The 23,397-nt window shown below is 38.3% G+C and overlaps 1 protein-coding gene and 1 non-coding gene across 6 annotated transcripts in view; one reads left to right on the forward strand and one right to left on the reverse strand.

Annotated features, from left to right (window-relative positions):
• The window catches only part of KANSL1 (KAT8 regulatory NSL complex subunit 1), a 182,916-nt gene that overhangs the window by 109,090 nt on the left and 50,429 nt on the right, over positions 1–23,397 (reverse strand). The window lies entirely within an intron of this gene.
• Positions 21,855–21,961, forward strand: LOC116578580. Its single transcript, XR_004280951.1, has one exon. It is a non-coding gene; the product is annotated as a U6 spliceosomal RNA (small nuclear RNA).

Below are 23,397 nucleotides of genomic sequence, written 5' to 3' on the forward strand. Positions count from 1 at the left end.
TTTTAATCTCTACTTTACAGATAAGAAAATGGATTAGTAAAGGTTCTATGGCATAACTGAGAAGTCATAAAGTAACTAACTAGCCCAACTGGTAAATGGTCTTTTGACAATCCAAGTCTCTTCTATATTGATCCTAAGTGTAAAACTGAAACGTATCACAGGAATTTGACAAACCTAAGATTCTTCACACCTAGATAAGGTTTCCTCTTTCAAAAAGGTAAAAGAGCCGCCTGGGTGGCTCAGTCCTTAAGCATCTACCTTGGCTCAGGTCATGATTCCAGGGCCCGGGAGGCTCCCTGCTCCACGGGAAGCCTGCTTCTCCCTTTCCCATTCCCCCTGCTTGTGTTCCTCTCTTGAGGTCTCTCTGTCAAATAAATAAAATCTTTTAAAAGTAGAAATTTAAAAAATAAATAAATAAATAAATAAATAAATAAAAAGGTTAAAGATCCAGTCAACTAAGAAATTCGTTGCTTCAAATTAGAACAGCCTGGAAAAACCACTGCATCTGGATGCAAAAATATGATCCAATTAAAAAAAGGAATTTTTTCAAAAAGCAACAACAACAAAAAAAACTATGTATTTTGTATTACTGGTTTAAAATTCTAAACATATTTTAAAGAGAGAGGGTGAAAAACCTCAACTAATAAGATACTACATAATCACATTATCTTCTGCTTGACCAACTTAACAAACGTTTCAAAGTATTTTATTATAAAAACCAAAAACCTGGGTCAGCATGGAAATAGGCTGTAGGTAAACTTTAGTTGTTTTCCAAACAAGGCAATATCTAGTAACAGAAGACTACATGGCAGTGTTTTCTCCAAGTTTGGTTCAAGGATCACAAATACTAGAACTACCCATGAGGTAAAATCCCTGTATTATTACAGAAATCTGTATTATTTAAGTGTTGGGGTGATTCTAATGAGTATAAAATTTAAGAACCACCAGGGTCAAACTGCAGGCAGGTTTAGGGTAAAAATATCCTTGGCCTTGGTAGCTGTAGAACTTGAGCAATTACTTATCCTCAGGCCCTGGGTTTCGCAATGGTAAAGTAGGGGTGGTAGGGACACAGTTGTCCTACTTTATTTATTTATTTTTTTTTAAAAAGATTTTATTTATTTATTTGACAGAGAGAAATCACAAGTAGATGGAGAGGCAGGCAGAGAGAGAGAGAGAGGGAAGCAGGCTCTCCGCTGAGCAGAGAGCCCGATGCGGGACTCAATCCCAGGACTCTGAGATCATGACCTGAGCCGAAGGCAGCGGCTTAACCCACTGAGCCACCCAGGCGCCCCAGTCGTCCTACTTTAAACTGTAAAGCTTTAAAGAAAAGTTCTAAAGCTTTAAAGGAGATGGGATTATAGAAAGTACTCAGCATAGACTTTTGACACATAGTAAGTAATAAATAGCACCAACTATGGTGGAAAGTTTTCTGTATTTATAAATATTTAACACTTTTAACATTAGTGAATGGTGTATCAAGCTTTATATGTTGTGTCATTTCACTCTCCCCTACAACTCCCAAAAGAAAGCAGCATTTTAAATATAAGAGTCACATGATTTGAAGGGGGGGGTACACAAATCAACCTTGTGTATTTAAAGACAACTGGAAAGTATGGTCACATTTTAAAGACTAGAATTTAAACATTACACACAATTTGTTAGACATTTACATATGTAATCATCACCTGATTATTAGATCATGAGAAAACCCATTTCCAATCATAACAGGAAGGAAATGTTTACTGGTTATCAAAAGAAGGAAAAATTCATGCTTCCGAAGATGAGAGCTCTAAACCAGTATTTAATGGAAGGTTTTTAAAAAGAGATTAACACAGATAATGGAGAACGACTTACCATTCTAGGGGTGCTTGGGTGGCTCAGTCGGTTAAGCATTTCCGCTCAGGTCATGATCTCTTCAGTCCTGTGAGTGAGCCCCACCTCGGGCTCCCTGCTCATCAGCGAATCTGCTTCTCCCTCTCCCTCTGTCCGTAGCCCCGTGCCATCCCCTCCACCCCTCAACCCCTGCATACAGGCGGTGCTCTACCTCAAATAAATAAAATCTTATTCTTTCCCAAAACACCATCCTCAATCACTTACACTTTAAAAAAAACTGATGCCTACCTCTCCCTAGAATCTTGATAATCAAGTCAATTGCCAAACTCAATAATCTTCTCTCTCCATCCATTCTCTCCTTTTATTTTCTAGTAGGGCGACTGCAATTTTGGCTTTCATTTCATTTCACATGAAGGCACAGGTTTAGTTAGACCCTAGCCCAGACAGGATTCCTACCTCCGCTCCTTTAATCCAGGGGTTAGTAAACTTTTTCTGTATAGGGCTAGATGGAAAATATTTTAGGCTTTCCGGTCATAAAGTCTGTCTCAAGTACTGAACTCTGCCAGTGTAGAACTACAACAGCCACAGGACAATATGCAAGTAAATGAGCATGGCTAAAAAACCTTTATTTGCAAAAACTAACGTCAGGGCAAATTTGGTTTACAGGCCAATCTGCTGACCCCTTCGAATCCAACCAACAACAGCTGCTAAATTCCATCAGAGATGATGTTATTTCTGATCAAAAGTCCCATTTCTTACAAAGAACTCAACACTTCTTAACCTGATACACAAAGGCATCCTCCAAATGGGTCTAATCTTCATCATCAACTGCTTTTTTCCCCTTCCCTCCCCCTTCATTACAGACAGATTGGTTTCCCTGGTGTGGTTCCTTACACTTCCCCAACTCCAAGCTTTTGCTCAGTCTGTATACAGAATGATGGCCTTTCCTTCCCTCCCTCTGGAATAGTTAACACCTCTCTTGCTCCCCACAGCCCCCCATCGAGGTCTACTAAATCTTATCTATCCTCCAAAAAGTCCCTTCTCTTTACCAAGAAACTCTTTCTTAGAGGAACTTCCAAGGCACTTTATTTATCCTTTATGACAATGACTGTTTTATCTTATACCACCATGAATTATGTGAATGTCTTAGATCTCTTTACACGGTAGACAGTATCTATTCAGGACTCATCTGTGTATTTCCCTAGTACTTTACACTCACCAAATATTTAAAATAAGCATTACTGTTTTCCCAAAGAAAATATTCCTACAATTAAAAGCCCTCACATAACCTACCACTTTTAAGGGAGTAAGCATGAGGCCTTCTTGTTCTGTATTAATATACTGCAGAAAAACTAATGACATCAGCTCAACAAATTATGCCTTCAAAAATCAGTCTCAATCTCATTACTCAGAAAGCAAAATGGTGAAGTGGGAAGAACATAAAAGAAATGGATTCAAATCCTCGTTACACTATTGTTGTGTCTATTTCCTCCCTGTTAGATATTAATGCTACCTCCACCTGGGGAGAGAGGGTAAGAGACTAGGAATAACTATTAGCACATAGCAGCAAACATTAAATTGTTATGCATTATGACTTTCATACAAATTTAAAAATGCTTATCTAAAGTGACTGCAAGGTTCCTATTCTGTTGTTGAACATCTTCTGTATTCAGTAATATGAAGAATAAAGACATAGATGGTTCCTTGTTATGGAGAAACTCAGTCAGTTAATGGTCTTTCTCAGATAAGTAGCAATACATTGAGTCCAGCTAATTCCAATGAGTATCATTTCAAATATATTTCAGGCCTAAAGCTAAACATTTAACAACAATGAGTTATAAGAAGTTAGTAAGTTCCTATTAAATTAAAATGTCAAGGGACGCCTGCATGTTTCAGTTGGTTAAGCGAATGCCTTCAAGCTCAGGTCATGATCCCGGTGAGTCCCAGGATAGGGTCCCACACTGGGCTCCCTGCTCCAGAGGGAGTCTGCTTCTGCCTCTAACTTTCTCCCTTCTCATGCTCTCTCTCTCTCTCTCAAATAAATAAATAAAATCTTTAAAAAAAAAATTTTTTTTTAATGTCAATCAAGTTTCTTACAATGGCCCACAAGGCTCTCTAATTTCATCATTCTATACCTGATTATTATGTGTGTTTGTGCCACCCTGGCTTTCCTATGGAAAATCCAACAAGCCAAGTTCAGTTCCATGTTAGGGCCAACGCACTTGTTCTCTTCACCAGGAAGGCTCTTTCTCAAGGTCTTTACAGGACATTCCTTCTGCCTTCATTTTGAGGTCAGCACACAGCTCACCTTAGAGAGACTTCCCCTGCTCTCCTCATTGAAAATAATCACCCCACCAGGTAACCATCACTTTTTTTCTCCTTATGTTTTTATTTCTCATGATAGCAAGTGTTAGACTAGCCTTCGTTCATTTATTCATCTGTCTCTCACATTAGGGTAAAACCTTATGAAAAAAGCAATTTCTTATTGGCAGCAGTATCCCTACCAATTAAAACAGTGTCCAGAACATACAACATACTAGATCCACATTTGTTATTTGTTAAATGAATACATGTTTATGAGGGCTGAGGAATATTCCTTCATCATCACAAATTACAATAGCTTCTTATAGTCAACTGCTTCCAATTAAATCTAGCATGTCAAGACTACTCCCAAGACAGAAGTTCTTAATTTGAGACTGTAGGGAGTCATTATACCCAATCTTTTTTTTTTTTTTTAAAGGGAAAAGTCTACAGGATTTCTTTAAAGGGTCCCTAATCACAAAAAAATCCTAGGAGCCATGATTTACAACCTTGGCTACAGTATGGAATCTCTTTGGAGAATTTTTAAAATACAGATGCCGGGTTCCACCCCAGAGAGGATATCTTACCTGGTCTGGGTACAGCATTACTTCCAGGGTTTTGGTTTTTTGGGGTTTTGCTGTTGCTTTGGATTTTTAAGTTACCCAGGTGATTCTAGTAAACAGCAGAAACTGAGAAAAATGCAACTTGGAAGCAACAGATGTTAAATGGATCAGATTTCTCAAAGCCACTTAATATGGAAGCAAATAAAATTTTAAAACTGAGAATCCTGAAAAAATCAGCATCTCTGGCAAACAGATTCATATACAAGTACACAAATACTCTATTACAAAAACATTTTAAAATAAAGATTCATATCTCTAACTCTACTTAAATACTATTTGTCATTGAGATTTTAGACCTTACCCCCAGAACATAAATCACATTTTTCATTTTAAACCCACTTTAAATAGAACCCACTTTAATTTTTTACCCACTTTTTAAATTTTAAACCCACTTTAAATAAAAACCCACTTTTCAAATAGAGGTTCACTTGTTCATAATATACTAGGTGAAACCTAAATATATCAAAAGAATTACAAAATACTTTTTGATGACTAATCAAGAGCACATTACAATTGTGAAGCCCTTTGCAGTTTTATTGCTAAAAATGTCTCTGAAGCAATGTGTATGTATCATTTAGCCTCCACTGTTATACAGGATGACACACAGTAGCTTTAGGTGAAACCAATATTGACAACACACACAAAAGGATTAAAAGAAGATGGGCAATTTCAGAGATTTATTTAGATCATGCCAACAAGGATTTGAAAAAAGCAGGTGTCAGACATGACACAGGTGGTGTCATGTTTTCTGTTTTGTTTTGTTTTTTTTTTAAAGTCCAACAAGCAAACACCAGGTAATGAGCCAATTCATCATTACCAATCCAGAGTATCATAGGTTACTGGTTTTAATATCCCCACCCAAGTAGCCCCTTTTAAATAATGATTAATGGGATGAGAGAGAAAGAGAGGAAAAAAAAAAAAAGCCCAAATGCTAAATATTTGAGAAATAATAAATAAAGCTGCAACGCTAAAGTCCACAGTTGCAAATAATTTTAAATGCTGGAATACTTAGAATCACTAAAGCACTCATTCTACCTACTCTTCTGTCTGGACTCTCAACTGTATAGGGGTATTTGCTGAAGCAGCAGATCATGAACCCACCTGAGAAAGAACATCACGAACAAAGCCAAGTTTTTAAACTGAAAAGGCTTTGGGGAAGAAAGCCAGACTCCTAGCTCTGAAGTCTCTCTGGCTTGACCTAATCAGAGTGCAGTGATAGTCTATCCTAAGCCTTATATATGAAAAGCCCTTGTCAAGTAAGTGAATTTAGTGACAAAGTCCAAACAGAGAGAGACACACACATGTACACAACTCATCAACCCATTTTAGCCCAAGAACCTGAGCTTGAAATGCAAAGAAAACATGAGTAAATGTGAAACTACTAGAGTGGGAAAATTTCCCTTCTACAACATTGGGCACGGGGTAGCTTTAGCTTGCCATGTCATTTTACTCTACAAAAAATAATGTCCTCTTATTAGTAACTTTCTCTTTTATCAAGAGCCTATGGAAATAAATGTTCTGGGATAAACTAGCAAATGGGTAATAAAGCCACAGATACACAGTCCCAAAATATGGGTTGGAAACAAACACAAAGCAGCACAGGATATGAACTCCACTGGCTGCTTACAAAATGTGTTTATGTACAGAAGCCTCATATAATAGGAACAGAGCTGCCAGATATAGAGAAGCAGGAGATAGTAACTGCATGAAACGGCTCTCCGGAGGTACAGGCATCCAAGACCTCATGACCACCAAGACACCAGGATCATTTATTCAGTAGCATGTTACCAACTCTGAAAGTTTGCAACCCACTCACTCCTTTTAATTTGGTGAGACAAGAATAAACAAAAAAAAAGAAAATACCAGTAGGAAGAAGAAGCAGTAGTTAAGAAAATCTGATCCAAAAGGAACTACAAGATGGGGGAAAAAAACCCAGCCCTAAGTTAAATGCCTAAGTCAGGGAAGGTAAGGGGGGGAGGTGGGAATTGAACAGTAAAACAGCCTATTTCATGAACAACTTCAGATGCCTTAATATGCAAAAGGCTTTAAAGAGAGAACTCCCAGAGTCCTGGGATGAAGCCAGCCGCAGAGGCTTCCGGCTCAGTGGGGTGGGACTCTGCTTCTCCCTCCTCCATCTCTCTCAAACGAATAAATAAAATCTTTAAAAAGAGAAAGAGAGAGAACTCCCCTCTTTCTAGTTCCTGCCTCAATGCCCTGTTCTTGCAGCCAGGTAATAATACTGCACTTAATTCTCCCTCTATATATTCCCTTCTAAAATGGGACACAGTGTTTTTGAAATCAGCCCCATTTCTCTTAATTCCTAACTTTTGAAATAGCGGCTAAAGGATAAAAGGATATCTAACTGGGGCGAGGGAAGAAAAAAAATGTTTAACAGTGATGAGGAAGAGAAGAGTAGAAAAGACAAGGGAAAAAAGACTGCAAAGAACAAAGCAGTGGCTTACAACCTTTTCTACCTAGACTAAGGAAGGCTGACTGGCATATATTCATGTGTTTGAAACATATGTTATCAGAAATGGGGGGGGGGACTGAAAATAACTAATTGATTCTGATTTGTCCCTTAGGAGGCTATTCCTCCTAACAATGGCCCTTTAAGAATTTCTACTTTAAAGGTGCAATCTGACTCATCAATGCCCATCTTCACTTCAAACCCTCTGAACACTAGGAGAACACAGTTGTAGTCTACTTTCTTAGGGCTGGTGGGATGCGGGGAAGGAGTAAACAAGCAGAGAAGTAGTCCTATTATATAGTTTACAAGAATCCTTCTTAAGATTTCGTCTCTGCTTTAGTTTCTTCATCTATGAAACAGACACGAAGCCAGCTACATAACTAGAGAATATTATAAAAAATGAAATAACCACATAAAGAGCATTCCAGGCACCCAATATAAAAAGTGCCCTTTCCCTTCCAAAGAGATAAAGACAAATCCTGTGGTACTCAACTGAGGATTTTCCCCCAGAACAAACATTTTTGTCAGGACGCACGAGGCAATGTTTGGAGACATATTTTATAGTCACAACTAGCAGGTTGGAGGGAGGGTGCTGATATTTAGCGGGTAGAAACCAGAGATACCATTCAACATACTACAATACACAGGACACCTCCGCATAGCAAAGAGCTATCTGACCAAAAATGTCGGCAGTGCCAGCACTGGGAGACTCTACCCAAACAAACTCATTGCTGGAAAACCACACAAACATGAAAGAGAAAGGGAAAAGAGTCTATATATTCCCTATGGTCTGTAAGGAAAAAAAAAAAAAAAGACTTTATTTATTTATTTGACAGGTAGAGATCACAAGTAGGCAGAGAGGTAGAGAGAGAGGAGGAAGCAGGCTCCCTGCTGATGACCTGAGCCAAAGGCAGAGGCTTTAACCCACTGAGCCACCCAGACACCCCATAAGAAACCTATTTCAAAAGGCAGTCTGGGGACACCTGGGTGGCTCAGTCAGTAAAGTGCCTGCCATAGCTCAGGTCATGATCCCGGAGTCCTGGGATCCAGTCCTAAATCTGGCTCCTTGCTCAACAGAGAGTCTGCTTCTCCTTCTGCCTGCCACTGCCCTTTGCTTGCGCACGTGCTCTCTCTGACAAGTAAAATCATTTATTTGTTTATAAATTTATAAATAAACAAATAAATGGCATTCTAAAGTCAGCACTATCTTATGGCAGCTGTTACTCAAATGACAAATGAAAATGTCAGGAGAAAAGCTTGTAAACGGTCAGAAAAATAGTTTGTCTTCTCAAACAATATTTTAAAATGCAGGTGGAGTATCAATGAGAACCCATTAAATTCATTTTTCCAAATAACAGTAATAACATTGAAGCTTGGAGTTAAACTGGTACGCTCCTATCACTCAGAACAGAATAAAGTGATATAACTCAGAAAGCATCCTGGAGTAAAAATAGGCATAAAAATGATATCCTTTGACCTCAGAACCCAATTTAAAAGAAAGAACACAACGTGCAAAAGTACTCAATGCATAATTACGAAAACCAACGACAATGTCCAACACTCAAAAATCTAGACACTCAAAATCTGGATATCATTACTACTATTTATGTGCCAGACCCTAAAATAGAATAGAGGCATTTTGCATATGTTATCTCCTTTATCCTAACAAAACACCCAGAAGGTAAGTATGGAAAGACCCATATTACAGAAGCAGCTAAGGTGCAAAGGATCACAGAGCTAGCTAGATTCAAATGCAGGTGGACCAGGCTCTAAACTTTCATCCACTTTAGTGCTATACTGCATGCCATGAGTAACTGAGGTAAAAATTTGACAGACTATTACGAATTTAGTAAAAATAATCATGACTACCTTTAAGACACAGATAGAATTTTATACCTAAACAGAGAACAAATACTCTCCAAAGAGCCATAAAGGGTTTAACAACTGACCATGTAACAGACATTTGTTGTAATGTAAAAGACATGTAAAAGACAGCTCAAATTCCAAAATTCAGACAGAAAGCACACAGGCCACATTCTTTGAACACAATGCAAAAAGCCCTAGAAAGCAACACTTTTAAAAAGGGTAGCAAAAAAGAATTAAAAACAACAACAGGGGCGCCTGGGTGGCTCAGTGGGTTAAGCATATGCCTTCGGCTCAGGTCATGATCCCAGGGTCCTGGGATCGAGCCCCCGCATGGGGCTCTCTGCTCAGCAGGGAGCCTGCTTCCTCTGCTCTCTCTCTGCCTGCCTCTCTGCCTGCTTGTGATCTTTGTCTGTCAAATAAATAAATAAAATCTTTAAACAACAACAACAACAACAAGAATTTACCACATCTTTCTAAGTAATTCTGATGAGGAGAAACTAAAATTGCTCTATTTAGAAATGAACAACAATGGGGGCGCCTGGGTGGGTCAGTTGTTAGGGGTCTGCCTTTGGCTCAGGTCATGAGCCCAGGTCCTGCGATGGAGCTCCTCGCAGGCTCCCTGCTCAGGGGCTAGCCTGCTTCTCCCTCTCCCTTTGCCTGCTGCTCCCCCTGCTGTGCTCTCTCTGTCAAATAAATAAATAAGCTCTTCAAAAAGAAAAAAACAAACATCAATGAAGATGTGACAGAAAACTCTTAAATTTGGCCAAAGAACTCAGAGGAAATGCCATAACTTAAGTGTTTAAGAAAATAAGACAGACTGAAAATAAAGGACCTAAATGTATAGCCTAAAGCAGCTTAAAATCTAAAGAAAGCAGAAGAAATGAATAAAGACAAAAACAAAACCAATGAAATACTGTTAAGGAAAGAAAAATTCAATCAATATAAGCACAAGTTTTTGTAAGAACCTAATTTATAAAGCAGGTAACTTTGTATCCAAGAAAAGAGAACAGAAGTGAAAGAGTAAACAAGCCACAGATCTACAGGAAGATTCTGAGATTACCAGGCAGAATTTCAGGCAATAAACTTAAAAATCCAGGCAAAATGACTGATTTTCTTAAAAAAAAAGTTGCCAAAATTGGGTCATGAAGAAAGAGGTTAAAAACCTAAACCAATAACTAAAGAAACAGTTTACAATATCAGCAAAGACCCATTCCTAATAGTAAAATGGCAACTGGGCTGTTCAGATATTTTAACAAGTTCTAGCAAAATGTTAGCAAACAGATTAATCCCTGTCAATTATTTCCAAGTGGAGAAAAAGATGAGAAAATTTACCAAGCTACTCTATAATATAAGCCTGCCACAACCACAGCCAGCCTAAAACTATCTTATAGGTCATGCCAAGTTACGAATGTGGGGGAGGAAAAATAGTCCTCCCTTCACAAAAATACTTAAATCCCATTAGACATGTATTAAAATAATAATCCAAATCACCAGATAGTAGCTGATAATGTTTCGCCTAAGCACTCCCCACTGGAACGCAAACTCCAGGAAGAACAGAGATTTTTTTTTTCTATTTTCTTAACTGTTCTATCTCCACTGCCTTGAAGAGCTCCTGATAAATAATAACCACTCAATAAATAAATATTTGTTGAATAAAATCATGGGCCAGTCAACATCAGGAAATCATTTAAAGACTCTAAGGGAAAAAAAATGTATCTATTACTATCTCCAAACATACTGAAAAAGCATCTATAATATTCAGTTGTAACAAAATTCCTTATTGAGTTAGAAATGAAAAGAACTGTGACTGCCCTAACAGAAGACAATTATCACAAACTGACAGCACAAATCATACTCAATGGCAAAACATAACCTTTCTAATAAAAGTCAGGACACTGATAAGAATGTCCCCTAACTCTGACACTATTCAACTGTGTACTAGAAGGTTCCAGTCTATGTAATCAGACAAGAAAAAGAAACACAAAGTCTTACCAACTGAAAAGGAGAAAACAAGGTGCTGGGTGACTTAAGTGTGTGCCTTTGGCTCAAGTCATTATCCCAGGGTCCTGGGAGGGAGTGTGCTTCTCTCTCTGCCCCTCCTCCCACTAGTTCACTCAATCTCTCTCTCTCTCTCTCAAATAAACAACTAAAAAATCTTAAAACAAAAGGAAAGGAAATGTCACTGTCACTCAGGTGACTATCTAGTAATATCAAATAAAAATAAGTTAAACAATTGCTAAGAGTAGGAAAATTCAAAACGGCAGACAAAAAATCAATGTATAAAAATCGACAGTTTTTCCATGTATCAACATGAAATTATCTCATTCTTAATAGCATTAAAAATCTGCAAAATATCTTCAAATAAATGTAACAGGAACTGTGCAAGGCCTATAGAAAGAAAAGTATACATTTTATTCTAGACATAAAGGACCTCAATTAGAGGAAAATACAACTTTAGAAGACCTAAAGCTGTCAAGATGTCGTATCTCCAAATAAATGCACAGTCACAAAACAGTCCCAATCCAAATCCCAACATGATTTAAAGGAAGCTAATAAGCTGATTCTAAAATTGATGTGGAAGATAATGAGCAATAGTACCTTCACAAAAATATGTATATAATCTTAAGAAAAAGGAGAGTGCAGTTACTCTATCAGCTATCTCAAGCTATGGTAAGTAGTATATATTTTATCATTTAAAGCTTTAGTAATTCATTATACTACTTTATTCATTATATATTACAAATTCATTATATTACATTATTACAGAATTCATTATATTACGATTCATTACAGCTTTAGTAATTCAAACAGCCTGATATCCATGCAGGAACTGACACTGCATCAAACAAGAGAACATTATCAAGATACATCTATATGGAGTTTGTTTACAATAAAAGTGGTATTTCTAATCATATAAAAAGAGTATTTCTATTCAATATATTGTTTAGGGACAACTGGTTGTCCACGGGGGTGTGTGTGTGTGTGTTAAAATGTTACTTCAAATTATACACAAAAACACAGATGCAAAGAACAGACTGGTTGTTGCCAGAGGGGTGGACAAATGCGTGAAAGGAGTCAAAGTGTAAAAACCTCCAGTTACAGAAATATAGATCATGGGGATACAACATACAGCATGGCAAGTACAGCTAACAGACACTGTATTGCATATCTGATAGCTGCTAGGAGACTAAAACGTAAAGTTCTCATCACAGGTAGCACCGTTGGTTGGGCATCCAACTTCTTGGTTTCGGCTAAGATTGTGGTCTCATGGTTGTGGGACGGAGCCCCAAACCAGCCTTTGCACTGAGTGCAGAGTCTGCTTGGGGTTCCCTCTCCCTCTCCCCTCCCAATCGTACTCCCTCTCTCTTTCAAATAAATAAATCCTTTTTTAAAAAGTTCTCATGGCAAGTAAAAAAAAAAATCTGTAACAATTTATAGTGATGGATGTTAGACTTACTGTGATCATCTGTAAAACATACAAACAGTGAATCATGTTGTATCCTGAAACTAACGTAATTCTGTATGTCAATTACATTTCAATTAAAAAGAAAACCAATTTTAAGAGCTAAACATAAAAGCTACATATAGTCAATCCTCTCAGGGAAATGTTTCTCCTACAAAAGGCCTTATGCTCCAAGAAATTTCCTTCTGTTTCTTCTCCTTCCCACCCACTAACATACCCTTGCCTCCCCTAGTTTCATCAATATTCTCCAATTTTCTAGCATGAATACCAGTCATGTCAAAAGTTTACTTATGTGTGTAATCAATGAAATACATTATATTTGGAATCAAGAACTCTAGTACAACCTTGACTCTTAACCCAATAATCTTTGGCAGTCATTTGACCCCTCTGTTCTGTTTCTCATCTGTAAATTTTAACAAATTTGTGCCTATTCTCAAAGTGAGTTTTAAAATGCTCTATACTTCGGAGCGCCTGGGTGGCTCAGTGGGTTAAGCCTCTGCCTTCGGCTCAGGTCACTGTCCCAGGATTCTGGGATTGAGCCCCACATCAGGCGCTCTGCTTGACAGGGAGCCTGCCTCCCCCCCGCCCCTCTGCCTGCCTCTCTACCTACTTGTGATCTCTGCCTGTCAAATAAATAAATAAAATCTTTAAAAAAAAATGCTCTATACTTTATCAGTCTTTCATTTCTACCTTTCTTTCCATTCTATGCCCATTGTTCCGGCTCAAGACTTACTCACAGCTGGGCTACTTGCCCTAAGTCTCACCCTGGCTTCCAAACCACCCTACACTTCCAATCCATTCATCCCACATGACTATCAAAGATCCTTTCAGGAATACTCCAATCATGCCATTCCATGTTAGTGATTCTGCACTATTCTTAGGATAAAATTCAAACGTACCAGCTTGGCATTCATCAACAAGGTGAGGACAATTAACCTTCCAACTTCATCTTTCACTTTCTCGAAATTTTTATGTCTAGCAGATGGCTCTCTTCCCTGTTACCCAAGAAAACATCCTCACCCGATGTCCCTCATTCTTGGATCTGAAACATCCTATTTCCTCTTGAAAACCTAGGTGTCATCTCAGCACCTCGGATCAAACTGAAGTTCCACTCTTCTCAGGTTTTCTGATCACCTTAGCCCATAGTAATCACTCTTTCCTCCTAAATCCCAGCATTTAATGCCTGTATCAGGGATCTAATTACAATTAAGGCATTCACTGCCATTCTAACGCTTCCTTTTCTACTTGAATGTGGGAGAAAAAGAAAAATCAAGTCACATAACTTACTCCTTGAAGACAGGAACCAAGTTCTCAATTCTTAAGTGTTTTCATTATTCCTTAATTTACTATCAGAAGTTTTCCCTTGTGCTTTGGGGGCAAGGTCAATCTTCATGACAGCTAATCTCTAAATAATTAAGAGTTACCTTGAAATTTTTTATATTTATTATTCTTTGCTCAGAGAATTCTGGCTCTCCTTTTCTGAAACTACCACAGGGACATTTTTGACTATCCTCAATAATGACACATAGTAGTTTCCACTCAGATTATCAACTACAGTAACTTCTCCATCTGTTAAGGGAATAATGTAAGGTATAGCTCTTTGAAGGCTGACCTGCTGGGAAACACCTAAGAGCAATACTGCACCTCACCCTTCCACAAGCTTTTCAGTCAATCTTAATGTTTATGGATGAAATCAAGGCAATGTGTCTCATCTAGTAATACTATTACACTATCTACTTAGAATAAACCATGCAAGTATAACAAACTAACGCTGCTTTGGATATTAATAGAAATAACTTCCTGCACCTAATAAAATGGAAAACCAAGTACAGCTGACCCTTGAACAATACGGGTTTGAACTGTGCAGGTACACTTATACATGGAATTTTTTTCCAACAAACACAGTACAGTACTATAAATGTACTTTCTCTTATTGTTTCCTGTAACATTTTCTTTCCTCTAGCTTACTTTATTAGCTTATCAATTATTATTTAAATTGCTAATTATTACTTGCCGTATCAGCTTATGTATATAATTTATACTACATACAAAATATGTGTTAAATAACTGCTTATATGTTCTCAGTAAGGCTTCCACTCAACAGTAGGCAATTAGTAGTTAAGTGCTGGGGGAGTCAAAAGCTATGTGGATTTTCCACCACATGGGAGGTCAACACCCTTAGCCCCCACGTTGTTCAAGGGTCAACTCTATATACGTATCACATCAATGTCTTGAATATACACTTGCAAATACAAAGTCACCTCTCCAGTCTGAGACCTACTTACTATCAAGTTATGATTAAGAGCAAATTAAGAGAATTCTCAATTGGGAGGAAAATCACTGCACCAAGCAAACTTCCTGCAAATATAAAATTAGCCTTTCCACTTAAACTTCTAAGTCAAATTTCTTCTGTGAATGCTTGAATGTATTTGCATAAGAGATCAATTTCAAATACAGCTGGGTAGAAGCAAAATGAGTCTTAAGCAAGCCTCACTCTTGTTTTCATCTTACAAAGAGAAGACTGGCCTGTCTTCCAGCGTTGTGAATAAAGATCTTACAAAATTCACTATGCAAAGGGTGTGCCCAAAGAATACTTGGTGGAAAAATCTGCTGGAGGGGTGCCAATTTAAAAAGAAAAACATTTTCACCCAGTTGGAAATCTAGAGAAACAGTGGTTACAGCAACTCAGCTGAAAACTCTTAAGATCTGATGAAAAATTTTTAAGGAAAAACTCTGATCTTTTCATTCTCAGAGTGAAATTCTATGAAACGCAACTGAATGAATCAATGAAAGAGTGATCAATGTTAACTTTATGCATCTAGGCAGTAACTAAAATTCTGCCTTTGATAGTTGTCAAAGGGCAACTGGTCTCATTCTACCTAAATGTCTTTAATCAATTATTTCTGGGAAGAAACAGGAATAAAGAACTTTTTATTGTTCTCCTTTAAAAAAAAAGTGAAAAGGGGCGTCTGGGTGGCTCAGTAGGTTAAAGCTGCTGCCTTCGGCTCCGTTCATGATCCCAGGGTCCTTGGATCGAGCCCTGCATGCTTCCTCCTCTCTTCCTGCCTCTCTGCCTGCATGTGATCTCTGTCAAATAAATAAATAAAATCTTTAAAAAAAAAAAAAAAATTTACTGGGGTGTGGGGGGAGATATAGAGGACTGTTTTTCATTAGGGATATTTATTTCCAAAGTATAACATTCCAACAGCTTTATTCAGCAAAAAGGATACCCATATGATAAAAGCCTTTGTCTTCACTCTCTCACTGTCCCCCATCCTGAGAGTCCATACTTTGCTTTCAGATTTCATTGCCATAAGTGAAACACACAAGGCAATGTGTCTCATCTAGTAATACCATTACACTGTCTACTCAGAATAAACCATGTAAGTATTATTAAAAAAACATTAAAAAGTTACTGCACGTATACACACTGGCACCAGGTTTCCAACAAGTGAGGGGAGAACAAGTGAGCAGACTGCAGCAGCTCTGCCACTAACTCCCTGCTGGGACCAAGTCTGCAGACTCCCTGTGGAAACACAAGCTTTGTGAGCTCCATGGGGGATCACTCTGCAGCTCAGCATACCTCCACAAGACGGACAGAGCACCCAACAGTGTACAAGTCTTTCTCATCCCAGTCTGGGTCTCATCATTATAAAACAACAAGTGACATTTTCCCAAAAAGGTATAATTTAAACTTTGTGAGGAACCCAGAAGATTAAAAGACAAAATTAAAATGAGCAATTCTCAACAGTAATCTAGAATTTTTTTTACCATATTGCTCCCTCTTTAGTATTAATCCCACAAATGCTAAGAAAAATAATAACCTCCAGTTCATCCTTCAAGTTCTCTGGTAATTATCAAATCAATATAAATAAGATATTGAATGTTAATCATAAACTTCATACTCAGACATGAAAACAACACAAACCCAGATAAGTGCGTGGAAAACCAATCCGGATATTAACTGCTATTTTCTGCCTTTCAACTTCCTATAATATCCAGACTCCACAGAAAAAGATTTTTGAGAAAAATACTTCAATAAACACTAAGGACATGCTTATAATTCATATAATCAGCCATAAGCACAATGCAAGAGAAAAGGAAAAAGAACATAAAACACCTGGATATTTTAAAAGATTTCTTCTTCCAGCAACTGGGGAAGTAAGGATTTTTCCACAATCAGTTAAAATATAAATCATCCCTTTATAATGTCAAAAATGTTTTAAAAAATTATGAATTAGGCCACTTCTCTGGATTATTTATTATAGTAGAAGAAAAACAACTTCCCATCATCCCTCATGATCAGTGCCATGCCCACCAGTGTACTGTACAGTCAGAAACACATCCAAAGAGCTATGTAGCTTCAGGTTGCTCCGTTTCTGGAAAGAGAAATCTTCTTCCTGCTCCCTCCCAATCAGTTCAAGAGAAAAACAGTCACAGAAAGAGCAGCAAGAAAGAACTAGCTTTTTATCTTGCTAAAGTAAATTATGTAACAAGTTTATAGTCTTGGGCTTGAACTATAAAATGGAGATAATACCTTCATCATATGAATGTTTTCAAGATTAAGTAAGATACCAAATGTAGGGGGCACCTGGGTGGCTCAGTCAGTACAGCGTCTGCCCTCCCGTTAGGTCGTAATCCCAGGGCTCTGGGATTGGGCCTCCTGTCCTGCTCAGCGGGGAGACTGCTTTGCTTCTACCTCTCCCTGAGGCTTGTGCTCCCTCTTGCTATCTCTGTTGCTATCTCATCTCCCTCTCTTGAATAAATAAGTAAAATCTTAACCAAAAAAGGTACCAAATGTAAACCCCACCTAACATACAGCAGGATTAATCAATACATACTCCTTCTCTTGTTTCCTTCTCTTTTTTTAAAAGTCACTCCAGCCACTTCCCAGATGCTAGGTCTGCCCTAGCAAAATGCCCCTCCCCAATCCATCCAACTTCTATTCCATCAAAGAAATGAGTAACAGGTTACTGCAGGGCAAAGGGTTTATCTGGTTAAGATACAGACCATTTACCTTTCCTCAAAAATTTATTACCAAATTACTTAGTATTACTAGAAAGTCTCTTGAATATAAAGTTAAACTGTACCATTTTACATTATGTTTAGTAGATTTCTTTTCATCAACCAAGTCTAAAGGGCAATTTGCTTCTGTTTCCACTAATACAGCTTAGTGTTTCTGCCCAGGCTGTGGGTAAACAGCCTAGAATAATACCTTGATTTCTTGTTAGCTGTGAGACATTTCTCACTATCAGTCTGTAAAACTAAGTTAATATCTACCTCACTGTATAGTGAGGACTAAGTAAGTTAGTAAGTATAAAGCACTTATAACACTGACTACACCTCAAAATATTCAACCAATGTAAGCTATTATTTTTTTCCTAACACGTTTCAACTCTGTTGATTAGGCAAAGTAGGTTATAAATGTTGTTCCCAGGGCACCTGGGTGGCTCAGTGGATTAAAGCCTCTGCCTTCAGCTCAGGTCATGGTCCCAGGGTCCTGGGATCAAACCCTGCATCGGGCTCTCTGCTTGCCAGGGAGCCTGCTTCCCCCTCTCTCTCTGCCTGCCTCTCTGCCTGCTTGTGATCTCTGTCTGTCAAATAAATAAATAAATAAAAACTTCAAAAAAAAAAAAAAATGTTGTTTCCTAGTTCAAACAAATCACTTCAGTCAGAGTCCCCCTGGGGCTCTGTGATCTCCCAGGTTTCAGACTAATTTAGTCCCAATAGTCCTAAGCTCTGTCTTAGCTTCTATCTTCCCAGGATGCATCTCTCAAGTGCCAGAAGAACCAAAAAAAAAAAAAAAAAGATTAAATGGTGAGCAAAAAAGTAGTCACTAAACATATACACTCTCATTTAATCCCATGGCTCATGTCCTCTATTCTACTGGGCAAAGGTAAGACAACTTGAAAATAATTTAAAATTGAATATAACCCCTCCTTCCTGGTTGTCATTCCTCAAATCCTCACTACCATCCCCCATACCTTTTCTCCACAAATCCTCTTACCTGAGTTCTGAATATAATCTATACAGTTGCTACAATGCTACTAACAGGTTACCAGAGTGACCCACAACATTTGCACTTGACCCAAAACTTTTCAGGATACTCTACTTGAGGAAAAGACTCTCCAGACACTTTAATCAGACTGAAATTGATTTCAAAACAATTTTGTTCACCATTTCAATGCAAAACACTTCTTTGTAACTAAACCAATATAAAACCAAACAGGCTGCAGTGGTCACAAAGCATTAAGGGGAATCCTAATTAGTAAGATTTACTTTATGTATATGTTATACACTTCACCCTTATGTTAAAAGTTTTATTAGACTCAATGCTCTCTCTACACTGAAATGTAAGAGCATTTCCCCAGGTATAAAATGGGAAATAGGGGGGCTAAAAAATGAATGAACTGGCAGATATTAAAGGACATGACCCCAGGTATAAATTTCTGCCAACCTGCAAAACAATCCAGTCTATTTGATCTTTGTTTAGGGATAGAGTAGAGAAACTAATCAGATTACTATTTATTTGAAGGGTGCCTGGGTGGCTCAGTCAGTTAAGGAACTGACTCTGATTTCAGGTCTTGATCTCAAGAGTCATGAGTTCAAGACCCACATTGGGGCCCATGCTCAGCCTGGAGTCTACTTTAAAAAAAAAAAAAAAAAAAAAAAGATAAATATTCATTTGAAATAAAATGTGGTCCCATGCTCTTTTCTAAATAATTTATCATGCACATGGAATCTAGCAGGGCACTATGCAAATGATACTGAAAACTCTGGGTATACCCAATAGCCAACAATGTTTAAGTGAAAATTAGCAAGTGCCCACAATTAATAACCTCCTTCCAACTACTCCTTCATCACCACACAGCCATTCAACCGAGTTACTCCGGCCAAAAAGCTAGGAATCACTCATAACACCTCTTCCTACCATCTCAACATCCACTCATGACATCCAATCAATCACAAGTTCTAGTCACCCCACCTCCAATATCCAATTCTCTCACTCTTCCCTGCCAAAGTCTGAGTCCATCATTCTCTCTTACCTGGTTTACTACAACAGCCTAATTGGTTTCCCAAAATCTACACCCATTTCATTCTTCACACAATTACAAGAGGTTTAAAAAAAAAAAAATCCAATAATGTTTGAACATCACTGGCTCCACAATTAACATTTTAAACGCGAGATAACCAACAAAAACACCCATATGACTTGGCCTTTGACTACCTGACTCATTTCTCATCACTCTCTTTAAACTGTGCCCTGTTTCTGAAAGTGTCAAGCACCTCCCTTCCCAAGGCCTTTAGCGTATGCTTCAGTCTGTAGCATACTTCCCTTCTTCACAACTAGTGATTTCTCATCATTCAGGTCTCAGCTTACCTATTACTTCTTCAGTATATCTGCTATAATATCCATACTCACTGTAATTAGATTTTCTTGATATGCACCCTCTGAACTTCATTCTGCAGCACCCACGACCACAGTAAATACATCAATAAACTATGTGATTACGTGCTTAACTAATTAATCTCTAAGCTATACTGTCCACAAGGACAACGCGGGGATTGTATCTTACCACTATATACCCCTACCACCTAGCACACCTCAGTAGGCATTCAATATACCCAATAAATTAATTCATCCATTCCAAAGTCCCCAGTATAAGGCTTTGAGGTACAGGTTTAACTCTTCAGTCTCTGTTTATACAAGATTACTTGGAAGCCCATTTCCTGATTTTTAACACTTGCTGGAATGTATAAAGGAATACAGAAATGTTAATTTTAAGACACTAGTAAAGAACCTGGACCTACATGTGCTATTAGGGTTATTTTGTAAAATGTATGCTTAAAGTCACACACGGCTTGAAATTATTCATGATAGTCCCTCCTTCACTGTCCCCTGACACCCCTGTTAAGTCCCACTAACTCTGGGACGCCTGGGTGGCTCAATCAGTGAAGCATTTGCCTTCTGCTCAGGTCATGATCCCAGGGTCCTGGGACAGAGCCCTACCCTGGGCTCCCAGCTCAGCACGGAATCTGCTTCTCCCTCTCCCACTCCCTCTCTCTCTGCCCCTCCTGGTTTGTGCGTGCTCTCCCTCTCTTCTTCTCTGTCAAATAAAATCTTTAAAAAAGTAAAATAAATTAAGTACTACTTAGGCTTCCTATCCTCAGTAGGCCACAACCAAAAGGAAACTTCCTACCAAAATCCTAGCTCACTCTAATATCCTTTCTTTCCAATTGCGTCAACCAGCTGTGATCTCTTCCTGTTTTCATTTATGTCATCTAACATTTGCCTTACATCACTGTGAGCCAGGCACTGTTCTAAATATTCACCTTTGGGCGCCTGGGTGGCTCAGTGGGTTAAGCCGCTTCCTTCGGCTCAGGTCATGATCTCAGGGTCCTGGGATCTAGCCTCATGTCGGGTGCTCTGCTCAGCAGGGAGCCTGCTTCCTCTTCTCTCTCTCTGCCTACCTCTCTGCCTACTTGTAATCTCTCTCTGTCAAATAAATAAATAAAAATCTTTAAAATAAATAAATAAATATTCATCTTTGTCTTACTTATCTAAAGCATAAACTTCTTAAAGATAATCCGTTTATTCACCTATCTCATCCCTTGCCTCTTATACATTTGCTCATTTAGTAAATTACTTATTCTGGGGCGCCTGGGTGGCTCAGGGGGTTAAGCCGCTGCCTTCGGCTCAGGTCATGATCTCAGGGTCCTGGGATCGAATCCCGCATCAGGCTGTCTGCTCAGCAGGGAGCCTGCTTCCCTCTCACTCTCTGCCTGCCTCTCTGTCTACTTGTGATCTCTGTCAAATAAACAAATAAAATCTTAAAAAAAAAAAATTACTTATTCTGTGGCCACTTTAGCATACCGTAAGAGTTCTTTCACTCAGTTTTAGAGAATGAAAACACCAGTCAGTCAAAAGGCCACAGAAAGTATCTGTAGCAACTAGCTCTGCAGCAAATGGGTAACCCCCAATTCCTTGTTGCCTAACTTCCTTCCTTCAGAATCACATAAGAAACACCAACAATAAGTTCCATCTATGTATCTTAGAAAAAAGGAGGGGGGTGGAAATAAAGGGAGAAAATAGAGAAGCCCCTATTTTACCACTGGATGTCATATGCAGGCTAGCAGAAAAACAAGGGGCATTAAATCAAAGGTGTTCCACAAATGAGTTTACTTACTCTGAAGTAAGTTTCATAAAAACAGAATGGAATTATTCTGAATATGTATCTCACAGTTAACAAATTCAATAGTCACTTTAGTGGACTATTAGAAAACAAAACAACACAAAACAGTGCTCTTTTCGGCAGCACATATATTAAAACCTGAACGATCTGGAGATGATTAGCAGGGCCCCTGGGCGAGAAAGACACACAAATTCATGAAGCGCTCCCTATTAAAAACACACACACACACACACACACCCCCCCATTAAAAAAACCAAAGCTGTAAGTCACAAGTCAAGAAGGCTATTTTGTTTGAAGTCACACCAGCAACTTACAGGGACTTTTGCTTCAGTTTCCCCAAATGCAAAAACAAAACAACAAACCACTGCTCAGAACAACTCCATCGATCCATGTTATTTAAAGACAGAGTAGTCACAATTTTAAGGACTTCTGGCCGCAGAAATTATCTAGGTAATTCCTTCATTTTTATTATAAAAGTAGTTACATGATTAGCCCTATCACTAGCCTATAGCAGAGAAGGGTTACATATGACTTAGTTCTGGCTAATACTACTCTTGTTCCATCATTCTGTGAAAGGACAAGGAATAGGAAAATAAGGACAAATCAAGTTGACTACCTCCTCTGGCAACATTGCTCGTGTATACTTCACAGGAAGCTACAACACAAAGCACTCCCTAATAACCTAAAAAGCAAAACCTACCAACACACTAGAAATTCACTATACACTGAAATCTTTATTAACAATTCCAAGAGAATGAATTTCCCCAGAAGAAAAGTCACTGCAATCAAGATAATCCAAAATTCAATAATTTCTTTAATGTCACTAAACTGAACGTCTAGTTTATTTTTACCCAACCTTGATCTGAAACAGACTTTAGGAGCCTATCAAATAAAACATAGGTTAGTGTAAATTAGGCCAGAAATAAAAGAATGAAAATAAAACAAGAACAAGGAGAACAAAATGAAGCCAAGAATGAAGCTTTAAAAAAGGTACAGGACCTACAAACTTGGCTCTAAACTTCCAAAAGCCAACAGGAAAATAGAAACCTAGTAAACAACACAAATTATAGCATTCACGTAACAGACACAGACTTAGAAGTTTAAGGAAAAAAAAACACTTAGTCTTGGTTGTTTATCTTTCTCCCTCAGGTCCTTATAAAGAAGGCAATGTGTAATATAAAGACGTACGTAATATATATAAAACATATATTTCAGTAGTCCTAATGTAACATTTTATGAGATTCTTCTTTTTTTTAAGATTTTACTTTTTTTAAAAAAAAAGATTTTATTTATTTATTTGACGGACAGAGATCACAAGTAGGCAGAGAGGCAGGCAGAGGCGGGGGGAAGCAGGCTCCCTGCTGAGCAGAGAGCCCAATGCAGGGCCTGATCCCAGAACCCCGACCTGAGCCAAAGGCAGAGGCTTTACCCCACTGAGCCACCTAGGCGCCCCTAAGATTTTATTTGCTTAAGAGACAGAGACAGCGACAGCACAAGCAGGGAGAGGGAAAAGCAGACTCCCTGCTGAGCAAGGAGCACAATGCAGGACTCCATCCTAGGACACTGGATCTGAAGGCAGACACTTAACTAACTGAGCCACCCCTGTGCCCTTTGGGATTCTTTTTATAATGACCACCAAGATAAGCCTTC

This window comes from Mustela erminea, chromosome 18 (assembly GCF_009829155.1).
Source record: "Mustela erminea isolate mMusErm1 chromosome 18, mMusErm1.Pri, whole genome shotgun sequence".
Taxonomy (NCBI): domain Eukaryota; kingdom Metazoa; phylum Chordata; class Mammalia; order Carnivora; family Mustelidae; genus Mustela; species Mustela erminea.